This window comes from Muntiacus reevesi, chromosome 6 (genome assembly GCF_963930625.1).
Source record: "Muntiacus reevesi chromosome 6, mMunRee1.1, whole genome shotgun sequence".
NCBI classification, from domain to species: Eukaryota; Metazoa; Chordata; class Mammalia; order Artiodactyla; family Cervidae; genus Muntiacus; species Muntiacus reevesi.
In genome coordinates this window covers 91282856-91295558 of record NC_089254.1, presented here as the reverse complement: position 1 = coordinate 91295558, position 12703 = coordinate 91282856, and the positions used below count along the sequence as shown (strand labels likewise).

The following is a 12703-nucleotide window of genomic DNA, read 5'->3' as shown; positions in this document are numbered from 1 at the left end:
AGGGGACCATACGAGTCCCTCGGCATCATGAGAGCCCTGCTCCGCCCTCAGGACACCTGCTCTCCCGGCAGGACACAGGGCTGTTGTCATGTTAACCCAGGGCCATGCTGGTTCTCTGTGTCGAATATTTGTAGAGTTGTTATCTTTCATTCTTTTGAGATAAAAATATATTTAAGGAGAAACTCTAGTATTTTCTTCCCATATCTCCTTATTTTGGAGACCTCTAAAAGAAAACATCTTCTGTGCCAGCCAACTTAGCATCTGTCCCATTTGCTCTGACTCTCACTCGGAGACTCCATTCTCCTCCGTTTGCGCTCTCCTCTCCTCCCTGCCCCTTGTGTCTATAAGCATGTGTATGTCTCCATGGGGATGTCCCTTAGAGCCAGGCTCTCGCCTCTGCACTGCGGTGGGGACACAAGCGTAGGGAGACCATGCTTCTCTCTCCTGGAAGATGAGACGCCCCTTCCTTACTGGGACCCCTAGAGCAGGAGTGTGTCTAATGGTGGGAGGAATTAGTAGGACAGGCGGCCCCATAGTGGGTCGGTTGGGGAGCCCTAGATTAGGGTCGGGGAAGAACTAGAATTGCTGATGGATCTCACTAGGTATCCCTCTTCTGGCCAGGCAGAGAGAAGCAGTGCATCCTTTCTTTGTTTATGCTGACCAGTTGCCCGTTTCAGTGGTGTGGCTCAGATGAAAAAGAATCTGCCCATAATGTAGAAGACTTGGGTTCGACCCCTGGGTTGGGAAGATGCCCTGGAGAAAGAAATGCCAACCCACTCCAGTCTTCTTGCCTGGAGAACCCCATGGACAGAGGAGCCTGGTGGGCTGCAGCCCATGGGTTGCAAGGAGTTGGACCGGACTGAGTGACTAACACTGTCACTGTCCATTTCAGTGTAAGCTCCTGCTCCCCCTTCCTCTTCACCTGCCTCCCCCCACCCCTGCAACCTTCCTTCTCTCACATCAAGCTTCCTCTTTACTGGCATTTTCTTCTGAGTCGGCTCAGCCCTGGAAGTCATCACTGAGTGGCCATTTTGATTCCCAGCCTCCCTTTCATCAGCCTTCCCCTTCCCCTTCCCCTCATCAAAGGAATGTCCTTCAGTCTCACTGCTTCTGTTGCTTGGCGAGATGCCAAAACAAACAGAATCCCTTTTTTTGTCCTTTAGAACCCACAGCGGTCTGGTTCTACAGGCAGTGGGCCCAAGCCAGAGTTCCAGAGTCCCAGGATGATGTGGCTTTACTCAAGGAGGTGGCTTGGTCTGGGGTGATGGTACCAGGGAGGCCCAAGGCAGGCAGTGAGCAGAGGGGAGGCAAGGTCGTGCTAGCAGTGGGTGGAGGAGGGGGCCTGCTGGGCTTGCAGCCTTCTTGTGTGGAGAAGCCCCCAGACTCCACGGAGTCAGAGCTCCCCGAGGTGAGCAGGGCAGCTGCAGCTTCATGGACGAGCAGAGCACCAGAAAAACAGAGGCCCAGAAGCATCAAATGAGAGAAAAATGGTTTTCTTGTGAAGCCAAGGTTTTTTGTTTTAAGTAAGCACAAGGGACGCCTGTTGTGGAAGAGAATCTTTGAATTATTGGAAGATGCTTTGGGGATGGAAAACCGGGCTGAGGCTGGCCTCTGGGGATTTGGGGGAACTCTTTGAACAGGGATATCTGGAGACCCTTCTCCAAAGCTTAGCAACGGGTTCACAGGACGAGTTAAATCTTTTTCATGTTGGAGGCCTCAGTTCAGTTCAGCCGCTCAGTCGTGTCTGACTCTTTGCAACCCCATGGACTGCAGCACGCCAGGCCTCCCTGTCCATCACCAACTCTGGGAGCCTACCCAAACTCATGTCCATTGAGTTGGTGTTGCCATCCAACCATCTCATCCTCTGCCATCCTCTTCTCCTCCTGCCCTCAATCTTTCCCAGTATCAGGGTCTTTTCAACATCAGGGTGTTGGAGGCCTCACCCCCATCTGATTGCTGACTCTGTGGCCTGCCCAAGGATGTGGCTACTCTGATGGGGCTGAAAGCACTGGGAGGGACATTCTAGGGTCCATTTATGGTCACACGAGACTGATCATATATCCTTCCAACCCCTATTGGACACTTTCACTGGGTTAGATGCTGAGCTCTGAGCCTTGAACTATACACAAAAAGCATGTCTTCACCTCATTAGGGCTTAGCTACCAAATGAATACAGGTATAAACATGATGGCAACTGCAAAGTTCAAGTGGTAAGTTCTGATATTTGCACACATTGTTTTGGAAACTCGGGGAAGGAGAGAGATTCCTTTGGCTTAGGTTAGGGGGGCTTTGTGATGGTGGTAACCATTTATGCTAACTGCCTCAGTTATTCTCACCACAATCTAGAAGGCCGGACTTACCCTCATCTCCATTTTACAGTTGAGGAAACTGAGGCCTAAAGGGAATGTGTAATCTGTCCAGGGTCAGATTTGTAAGGGCAGAGCTAGAGAAGAGAGAAGAAGGGAATCTTAGGCAAAGGGAACAACTTGATGAAGGCGTGAAGGCAGGAAAGCATGGGACATGTATGGGCAGTGAAGAGGAGTTCTATTCAAGTGAAATGATGAAAGCCAGATGAAGGAGGTATTTGAACACAAAGCTAAGTCTCTCCTTCATTCTGTAGACAATAAGGAGCCACTGAAATTCCCCAAGTAAGAGAGTGTCTTGATCGGAGCAGACAAGCAGTCAGGAAAGAAGAGAATCAGATGTGTAGAGAATTAAGAAGTGACTCTTAGAGAGCACGTGAGAGGTAATTCACTGTGCCCAGAGGCATATTACTCTGGACAATGCAGTAGAGAAAATTTCTTTTCATTTTGATAAGAGGTAACTCATTTCACAAGAATGAAGGGAAAGTGGTCCGCATTTCAATTCCTTCCAACTCCATCTACACATTTGCACCTATTACCCTGACCCCTAGACTGGTCTCTAGTTATTACTGCTTCATTCTCTTCCTGTCTCCTTACTGGATATTTTGATGCCAGTGCCAGTTGCTTTCTAGATATCTCTCACAACATTTTACTGGAATGAATCTAAACATTTTTTATGCCTTCAGACATTTATTGACTTTGAGGGAGGTGGTTGGTGAGTGCACAGAGCATTAAGTTCTCGGTCCAGGCTGTAACTCCTTTTGTGGTTCTAGGACAAATGATTTTTAATATTGAGTTTCTGCATCACTTTGCCAACAAACGTCCATCTAGTCAATGCTCTGGTTTTTCTAGTGGTTGTATACAGATATGAGAATTGGACCAAAAAGACTGAGCACTGAAGAACTGATGTTTTCAAATTGAGGTGCTGGAGAAGACTCCTGAGAGTCCCTTGGTCTGGAAGGAGATCAAACCAGTCAATCCTAAAGGGAATCAACCCTGAATATTCACTGGAAGGACTGATGCTGAAGCTGAAGCTCCAATACTTTGGTCACCTGATGTGAAGAGCTGACTCATTGGAAAAGACCCTGATGCTGGGAAAGATTGAGGGCAGGAGGAGAAGGGGATGACAGAGGATGAGATGGCTGGATGGCATCACCGACTCGATGGACATGAGTTTGAGAAAACTCTGGGAGATAGTGAAGGACAGGGAGGCCTGATGTGCTACAGTCCATGGGGTTGCAAAGAATTGGACACAAGTTAGTAACTGAACAACAACAGCCTGCAAGATGGGGGTTATAACACGGGAGTAAGTGAGAAACACCAGATGGTGATAAGAAAAATGAGAGTCCACGTATCAGTGGCCCTCAAAGTGTGGTCCCCAGGCCAGCAGCAGTGTTGCCTGGCAGTTTGTTAGAAATGCACATTACTGAGCCCTGCCCCATCATGGGAAGATACCCAGACCGCTGGTGTTCTAGCTTTATGGGTGGTGGAGGCTGGTGTTGAGCAGCCCCTTCCCTTACCTGGGCTTGCTGCCTCTGCTGCTCTGGATTGGCTGTCAGGGGTACTCATCCACTCTGCATATTAGAGCAATCACTTGGGAAGCAAGTGATTATTGCTTATTTTAAAAAGGAGCATTTTATTTTATAAGTAATTTTGAATAATTATTGCTTTTTAAAAAATACTGATGTCTATCCCACATCTTTTGGATGAGAGTTTCTGGGGATGGGATCCTGGGTCTTTGCTTTTTACACAGCTCTCCCAGTAATTCTGATGCACAGGAAGTTGAAATGATTTTCCTCACAGCCTTCTTATCCAAAATTCCATGGTTTATATGTCACTTTGTATTCTTCATGTTGATTTCGTTTTACTCTCAAGAACACTGTGAGGTAGGTAAGAGAGATGTTATTTAGTCGCTCAGTCATGTCTGACTCTTTGAGACCCCATGGACTGTAGCCCACCAGGCTTCTCTGTCCATAGGATTCTCCAGGCAAGAATACTGGAATGGGTTGCCATTTCCTCTTCCAGGAGATCTTTCTGACCCAGGGATCAAACTCCTGCATTAGTAGGCGGACGTTTATTTTTTTTTTTTAATTTTTTATTTTTTTTACCACTGAGCCACCTGGGAAGCCCCAGGAGAGATGTAGCTTGTTTAAAAACAAGGATGCAAGTGCATAGAGTAGATGAGGGACTTGAGTGGATATAAATAGGTGGGGTTGGAAGGAGGTATGTGTTTACCATTGTTCCCTCCAATTACTATTAAACAAGGTGACACCAACATTCAGGCAGCGAGTGGCCTCTGGGTAGGGTACCCCACAGTGGAGTTACCATGGACCAGGGTCTGACTCTGCCAGTGTATCCAGAGATGGAGAGATTCTTAGGACTAACTCAATATAATTCTCTGGGATATTGATATTTAAGGTAAAAATGCCACTTCATTCATTGTTGTGGAGTCTGTTTTAGTTAATGGAAGAAAGGTGCTTGCTCTCCTAGATACCCTTCTTGGCTTCATGGTGGCAGGGTATCTGGAGCTGCTGCTGCTGCGAAGTTGCTTTAGTCGTGTCTGACTCTGTGCGACCCCATAGCCAGCAGCCCACCAGGCTCCACCGTCCCTGGGATTCTCCAGGCAAGAACACTGGAGTGGGTTGCCATTTCCTTCTCCAATGCATGAAAGTGAAAACTGAAAGTGAAGTCACTTAGTCGTGTCTGACTCTTCGCGACCCCATGGACCGTAGCCTACCAGGCTCCTCCGTCCATGGGATTTTCCAGGCAAGAGTACTGGAGAGGGGTGCCATTGCCTTTTCCTGATATCTGGAGAATCCCTGTGTAACCTGAAGGTTTTCTGGGTGAGTCAGTGAGAGGCTTTCAGCTGCTGTTAACAGAACCCAAAGGATAGTGTGGACAGTAAGTGAATGATCATCTTCCATGAGACGACTGCAGGTTGGTGCCTCCAGGTGGGATCATTCAGTGGCTCAGCCTCCAATGATAAGGTGGGGTGATGGGTCACACCCCCCCACAACCCCCGGTATTTTGTGTCCTCTGGTCAGCCATGGTGGGTATATCAGTGATGTCTCCCCTGCCGTTCAGGAGAAGCCTGCAACAGTTGATGGCACCAAGGGTGGTGGACAAGTGAGGAAGAGGACTGTTCCTCTGCGTGGAGTCCCCAGCAGACTTCCCATTTGGTCCAATGGGCCAGGCTTGAGTCTCATGGCTGTTCCAAAGCTCATCACTGAAAGGGGGAAGGAGACCCCCATGATTGGCTTAATCCAGTCATGATTACCCACTGGGACTGGGATTCACTGGCTTATTCCAATCTTGATTGGCCCCCTTCTGAGGTGAGGCTGCCTATGGAGGCTGTACTCCTGAATAAAGTTGTGGGGATATACCAGCAAGAAAGAATCAGGGGGTTCAGCTGGCTCACTGGAGTAATGTGGAATTGGAACCAGGAGGCTGGTATCATCCGTGCCATGAAAAAGCCCGGTAACCAACTGCTGTCCTTCCTCCCAGTGAATAAGGCCCATACTCATGTCTGACGGCCACCTCCATGCTCTCTCCCTGGTTGGTATGAGATTAAGATTCAGCAGTGCATGATGTTTTGCTCTGTACTCCAGGCCGACTGCCCTGAGTTGGCTGATATCTTCTTTATTCAGACTACAGACTTCTAGAGTTACATTCTTGTCTTGAGGAAGAAATCATGTCACCCCGAGTGGACTTCGGCTCCCTGCTCTTTCAGTAGTGATCTGGGACACTTAGTCCCTGTAAGGTGGCTTCTGCAGATATCTGCTGCTTCCGTGAGGATGTCTTTATCATTACTAAATTAACTCTCTGAAGGTGACCTTATCTCCTCGTTCCAGGGGCTTCTTTCTGTAGCCTGTCTGTGCGAACTCCATCAGCTACCTCTCAGGGATGTTTGAAGATTCTGTTCGAATCAGCACCGTGGGGCACCTAGGTGGAGGTTGAATCTGGTACTCGGGGAATATGCCGGCAGGTGGCATGGGGGGTTGGTTTGGGCAAATACAAATGTGACCGTGATGTGGTCGGGTGTCAATTCAGGTGGGAATACGGGTCATTGGTCGGTTGCCTCATCGATCTTTACAGGCTGAGCATTTTGCCTCATTGATTTTTCACTGTCGACTGACTCTTGTTCGTTGTTCACTTAGAGATCACTTCATTTCTTTTCAATTCATTTTTCTGTGCCTGTTTGACACTTTACCACACTGTGTTATTCTTCCTGGATGTGGTTGCTGATCACTCCTTTCCTGGGACAATCTCGGTGACCTTTGGAAAGGCCTTTAACCTCTCTGAGCCTCTGTTTTCTCATCTATTCAATGGAGAGGATAATTCCTGCCCAAAGCATCTAGAAGGTGGGGAGGTGGGCAGGAGGGGATCTGGGAAAGTAGAGGTGATGGCAGGTTTTTCTCTCAGGGAATGATGGCCTTGCTCAGACCTGGCACTGGAGGAAGAACCTCCACTTGAAGGGGAGAGGCTGAGATCCTGCAGCCTCGACTCTCCCCGAGAGATTGGGATTTCTCCTGCTAATAACTGCAGCTTCAGCTGCATTGGCTCCCAAGGACAGGATGTATCTTCCTTAGAACCTCAGCCCAGGAATGGATTTACAACTGCCCATTAATATCTAATAGCATGGTTGAGACAAGGCTGGACATTTTAATAGTATTTTGCCTAGGGCCTGGGTATCATAAAAGGAAAATAAATACTGTAACAAGTCATTCTGATTTCCAAGTTATGGTTTATTTTTCTTCATCAGTAGATGAACACGCACTGTGCTGCCATGTCCACTGTCCTTTTTTGACCCCTGGCTAGAACTCTAGAGACCCTTTAATGTTCAGGCATAAAGACTGGGGCCCAGAGAGGGATGGGAATCCCCTCTCCTACCTCCAAAGTTGTGCCATTTGGGAAGCCACCTGTTACTTGGATGACTGATGGCATTTTGGTCACCCCTTCATGAGACAGGATAGAGGCTCATTATCCTCAGACAAAGCAGCAGCCCCCACAGGGGCACCGCAAACACCTTCACTACAGGCTGAGAGGCAGTGAGGCTTCCAAGCCAGGTGCCTTGAAGTTGAACCCACTCTTTGGCTGGAGGATGGAGGGGTCTTTGAACCTGGGAATGAGTTAGGAATGTCTGAAGCAGAAACCCATCGTTTGTTCAGAGAGACACATTTTATGTGTCTTCCTTTGTCAGTGTTTGTTTTGTCTCCCCATCAGATTTCATATTATCATAGGGAAAATTGTGGCCTCTCTCAGCTGTGTAAGGAGGGGGAAATGGCAGTCCACTCCAGTACCCTGGCCTGGAGAATCCCCATGGACAGAGGAGCCTGGTGGGCCACAGTCCATGGGGTCACAAAGGGTCGGACACAATGGAGTGACTTTCACTTCACACTTCACTTCAGCTGTGTAAAAGGCAGCAGGAGAGGCTGTTCTCACGACCATGTAGTCTTCTGCCAGAAGGTTAGAAGGGGGATGCTGTGTGTCCTGGGGCTGTGGCAATGGTGGACACGGTGTGTATGTGAGTGGGCTTTTAGCCGAAAGGGACATCAGGGGAACAGAGTTCAGACCACTTCTTCCAGATGCTTCTCTCACCTGGAGATTTTCCTTCCAGACCTAAAGCTTGATAGTTTTGTGTGTGTGTGTTTTAATAAGTGAAGCAAATTAACTTAAAATTCTCAATCTACTTGACAGGATTTTTATAAAGACTAAGTGAGAAAATAGATGGAACAGTATTTTGAAGACTGGAAGCCAGCACACCAACTTTTCCCAACGTGTGGACGTGGAACAGTGTTCCTAGACATTAAAAGGCGTTAAGCAATGGAAGATATTAATAGGTATTAAACATCTTTAGTCAAACATGTTTGAGAAACTCTGATTAATAATCCTTCAATGGGTGTCTTCATCAAAAGACTTCTCAGGACTATTAACAATAAGCACATGGGGTCGCAAAGAGTCGGACACAACTTAGTGACTAAACAATAGCAACAAATATGCAAATTGACTGTCTAGGAGGGTGACTGGTGTTTCCCAAACTTGCTTCATCAGGGACCCTTTTAGGGCAGAGCTTTGTGAGGGACTGATGTTCTTGATAAGTGTGCAGGTTTGGAGTTGCAGGTATTGTTAAGGGGGTGTGCTTTCATTCAAGAAGCTTCCATGGGCATTTATCCTATTACATTTTCTCATTTCAACATTTCTTCCCATTCTCACCAGTGTCCATGAAATGGCAACTGTGAACAGGAATTACTTAGAATCCAGAGAAGTTTTTTTGACAGGGGAAGTCCATGTTTTAAAATTAAACACTGTCTTACTCTACATGCTACAACCTAGATGAATCTTGAAGACATTATGCTAAGTGAGATAAGCCAGACACATAAGGACAAGTACTGTATGACTGCACTTAAATGAGGTCCCTAGAATAGTCAAATTCATAGACAGTGGAATATTACCTACCAGGGGCCTGCGGGGAGAGGGGTTTGGTGAACTGGTGTTTAATGGGTACAGAATTATAGCTTGGGATGAAGGGAAAGTTCTGGAGACGGATGACAGTGATGGTTGCACAACAGTACAAATGTTCTTTATGGCACTAAACTGTACAGTTAAAAATGGTTACAGTGATTATAGCCCCTATATGTGGAATCTGAAAAGTAATGCAAATGAACTTGTTTACAAAACAGAAACAGACTCACAGACATAGAAAGCAAGCTTATAGTTACCAAAAAGGAAATGGTAGGGATAGATTAGGAGTTTGGAATTAACAAACTACTATATATAAAATATATAAACAACAAAGATTTACTGAACAGCACAGGAAATACCTGGGCTTCCCACGTGGCTCAGTAGTAGAAAATCTGCCTTTCAATGCAGGGGATGCAAGGGAACGTGGGTTCGATCCCTGGATCAGGAAGATCCCTGGAGAAGGAAATGACAACCCACTCCAGTATTCTTGCCTGGGAAATCCCATCGACAGAGAAGCCTGGCGGGCTACAGTCCTGGGATTGCAAAAGAGTCAGACATGACTTAGTGACTAAACAACAGGCAACTATATTTAATACCTTATAATAATCTATCATGGATAAGAATATGAAAAAGAATATATATACACATATGTGTTAACTGAATCATTTTGCTGTACGCCTAACACAATATTGCAAATCAACTATAGTTCAAGAAAAAAGAAGAAAAATGGTTAAAATGGAAAATTTTTTACCTTATGTAGATTTTGCCACAATTTTCTTAAAAGTTAATATTAAAAGGTCTTATCCTTAGCTTGAATTCTTTTGATTTCAGCCTAATTTCTTAAACCTTCACTAGTTAGCATAACTGGGTGCCCAAGATGCTCTTTATAACCTGGAGAGAGAGTGAAGAGAGAGCTCATTGCTAAGAAGCATATGACTGATGCTGAATATCCTCTGCCATTTCCACTCTTTTAATATTATTAATTTTCGCTACAAATTTATGAGGTTACAAATTAGGCTGTACTTCATAAGCATTTGCAATTTCCCCTTTAGTAAAATGGAAACTTTGATGTGATAGTTTTTCTTTCACAAAATGTAAGTGTAAAATGCTAAGTCTCTTAGGAAAATATTTTAGTTGGCATCCCCCTTTGCCAGCCAAGGTCCCTTGGTTCAGTCTCTGCCTCTACCAAAGGCTGATGCAAGCAGGATGCCCTGATACCTCTGGGGTTTTCTGCAGGCTCAGGTTCAAATCTCAGTTTCACTTCATATTAGGTACTGAGAACAGTTTCTCATCTAGAAAATAAGGATACCATTAGCATCTACTTGCAGCATTTAAATGAGATGCTTTATGCAGACCACACAGCTGGGTTCTATGTAAGCCACTTCCCTCCATGACTCCCTTCCATCCCAGCATGGCACACTGCAGACAGCCTTGCCCTTGATGTTCCAAACCGAACTCTTGACATCCTTCCTTTCTTGCCCTGTTCCTCCCTAGCCTTCCCCATATCAGTAGAAAGGCACTACCATTCACCTAGGTGCTCCAGCCAAAATCAAAGTGGTATTATAATTATTCCTCTTATTTCCATATTCACCAGCAAGCCCTACTGGAACAATGATTACCCTGTTTTCACCTGTAACACCTGAGTCAGGCCACCATCACCCCTCAAGGAACTCTGGCAGATCACCTGTTCCACCCTCAAATCATCCTGCACCTGGAGCCAGACTGAGTTGACCAATGATATATTGACCGTGTTACTTCCTTGCTCAAGACATTTTCATGGCTTCCCATCCCATTTGAAATGAAATTCTCATTCCTTCCCTGGATTTGAATGTCCTCTATCATCTGTCCTCTGCCTTTCCCTCGGACCCCATTACTCACACTTCCCTGCTTGCCCAGTGCCTTCCAGCAGTTCAGCATTCTGCCTTTTCTTTGCCAAAATCAGCCCCCTCCTCAGAGTGTCTCACTCATTCTGCCTTTGCCCTGGAATGCTGTGTCCCCAGATCGTTGCATAGCTGGCTCCTCCTTGTCGTTTGTTAAGTCCCCTTCAAGCATCACCTACGAGGCACCTCTACTGGCCACTACAGCTGGGAAAAACCCTGCCCCTGAAGTTATTCTGTATTAAATGACTATCCTTTTCTTTTTTTTAAACAACTTCAAAAATTTGAAAATAACACTATCTGAAAATAACTATTTTTCCTGTTTATTGTCTGTCTTCTTCCTGTTAAATGTAAGCTCTGTGACATCAAAGATGTTTGTCTTACTCACTGTTCACCCTTGGAACATAGGTTTCTGGTATGTAGTAGGAACTGATTAAGTGTTGTTGATGAATGCAGAGATGGACTTGGGTCACCCACCCTTCTTGCTACTTGGCCCCTTATATCATCCCTTGGCCACTGAGAACTTGTCCACTTGTGCCATCTCCTTGGTCTGAAGGGAAGGGTCCCCTCCCATCACATGCAAGCCATCAAAGTATATGGAGGTCATGACGGTCCAAAATTGTTTATACTCTAACAGGCTAGGAGGCCTCCTTTTCTTCCCAGCTAGCCACTGCATTGGTCACAGTGACTGTATCTTCTCGACTTATCCCCATCCCACTTTTGATATACCATCTTCATTGATGGCTCGGATGGGTGGCCTTGTGGTTTACAGGGAAGTGTTGGGTCCATCAGAAGACTTGAGTTGTGGGCATATGAAGAGCAGGGCTTTGGGAACTTAATGGAATTCTCTGAGTCTTGATGTCCCCATCTGGACAGTAATAATAATGGGTTGGACGGGGATGGATATATATTTTTGGAGTCATGAGGGCTGATTGAATATGAAGAAGCATACGGAAAGCCAAATATAACCCACAAACAAGAGGTGATGGTGGTGGAATTTCAGGCCGTGTAACAGGAGGAGATGGCCAGTGCTGGCAGATGTTCTCCTCTCTCAGTGGAGCATTGCGTGTTTCCATCCATTGAGTGATGTGCAGAGCAGATTCATAGGAGCTGCAGGGTCTACTTCAAGGTCTCCTGGGTTTTGCAGTGGGTTTGATCCTCTGTCACACCTTGGATCCACCTCTTGGACTCTTGTGCCCCTGGTAACACAGCTTCTGAACAGGTCTTGAAACAAGATGTCGGCAGGAATCCAATAGGATTCCTTCCTCTGCTTGGCCTTGCTCCGGGCCATCCAGCACCCTGCCCCCCATGTTCTTGTCACCTGGAGAAGGAGGAGGGGTTGACCGATTCATAGGGGTGCTGTGGACGGGACCAGGTTCCCTCAGGAATGGCACTGATGTGGGGGAGAGGTGGACTTGTTGAGACCCATGCTGTGTGGCTTCTACAGTGATGGGCGCCTTGGAGAATGGTCTTGGAGGGCCTTTGCCATTCTGTGCCTCGCTTGAGAAATGGGGGCAGAATGGGGGCTCAGATTTCCTGCTCCTTGTTCATATTGTTGCTGGCACCAATATGGAAGTAGCGTGAGGTCTCAGCAAAATGGTGTGGGGTGGGCGGGGGCAAAGGAGTTGGAAGATAAGTCTGTGTTAATGGAGAATCATTGCCAGAACCCACAGCTCTCCTTGGTCCTTTGATTCATAGGTGTGTGTCCAGCAGGTGGGAGAGGCAGGATGAGACGGTGGCTCAGGTCCCCCCACTGCCTGGGAACCAGACACCTAAAGCCCATGGGAATAAGGAGAGAGCGGGGAGGGGGGTGGCTAAGAACCTTCTCTTTAGGAGGTACGGCCTCCTAATACTAGCATTACTTGATCAAATATTTTAAAAATTCAGGGTTGCCTTGGGGTTAGGGATTACTTCCAAACTTGAAGATATCAAATACCCTATTTTGCTAGCTCCTTGTCTGTTTACATGTAATAGTGCCTGATCCCCAAACTTTGTTCCAGT

General features: G+C 46.5%; 1 protein-coding gene across 5 annotated transcripts in view; it reads left to right on the top strand.

Annotated features, from left to right (window-relative positions):
- PLXNA4 (plexin A4) overlaps positions 1 to 12703 on the top strand; it is a 469014-nt gene that overhangs the window by 44819 nt on the left and 411492 nt on the right. The window contains exon 1 of one of the 5 annotated variants that reach the window (XM_065938909.1): positions 8114 to 8203. The exons of the other annotated variants lie outside the window; for them this stretch is intronic. The gene's annotated coding sequence lies outside the window, so the exon portion shown is untranslated. Of the gene's footprint in view, positions 1 to 8113; positions 8204 to 12703 lie in introns of those variants that run through there. 5 annotated transcript variants of the gene reach the window in all.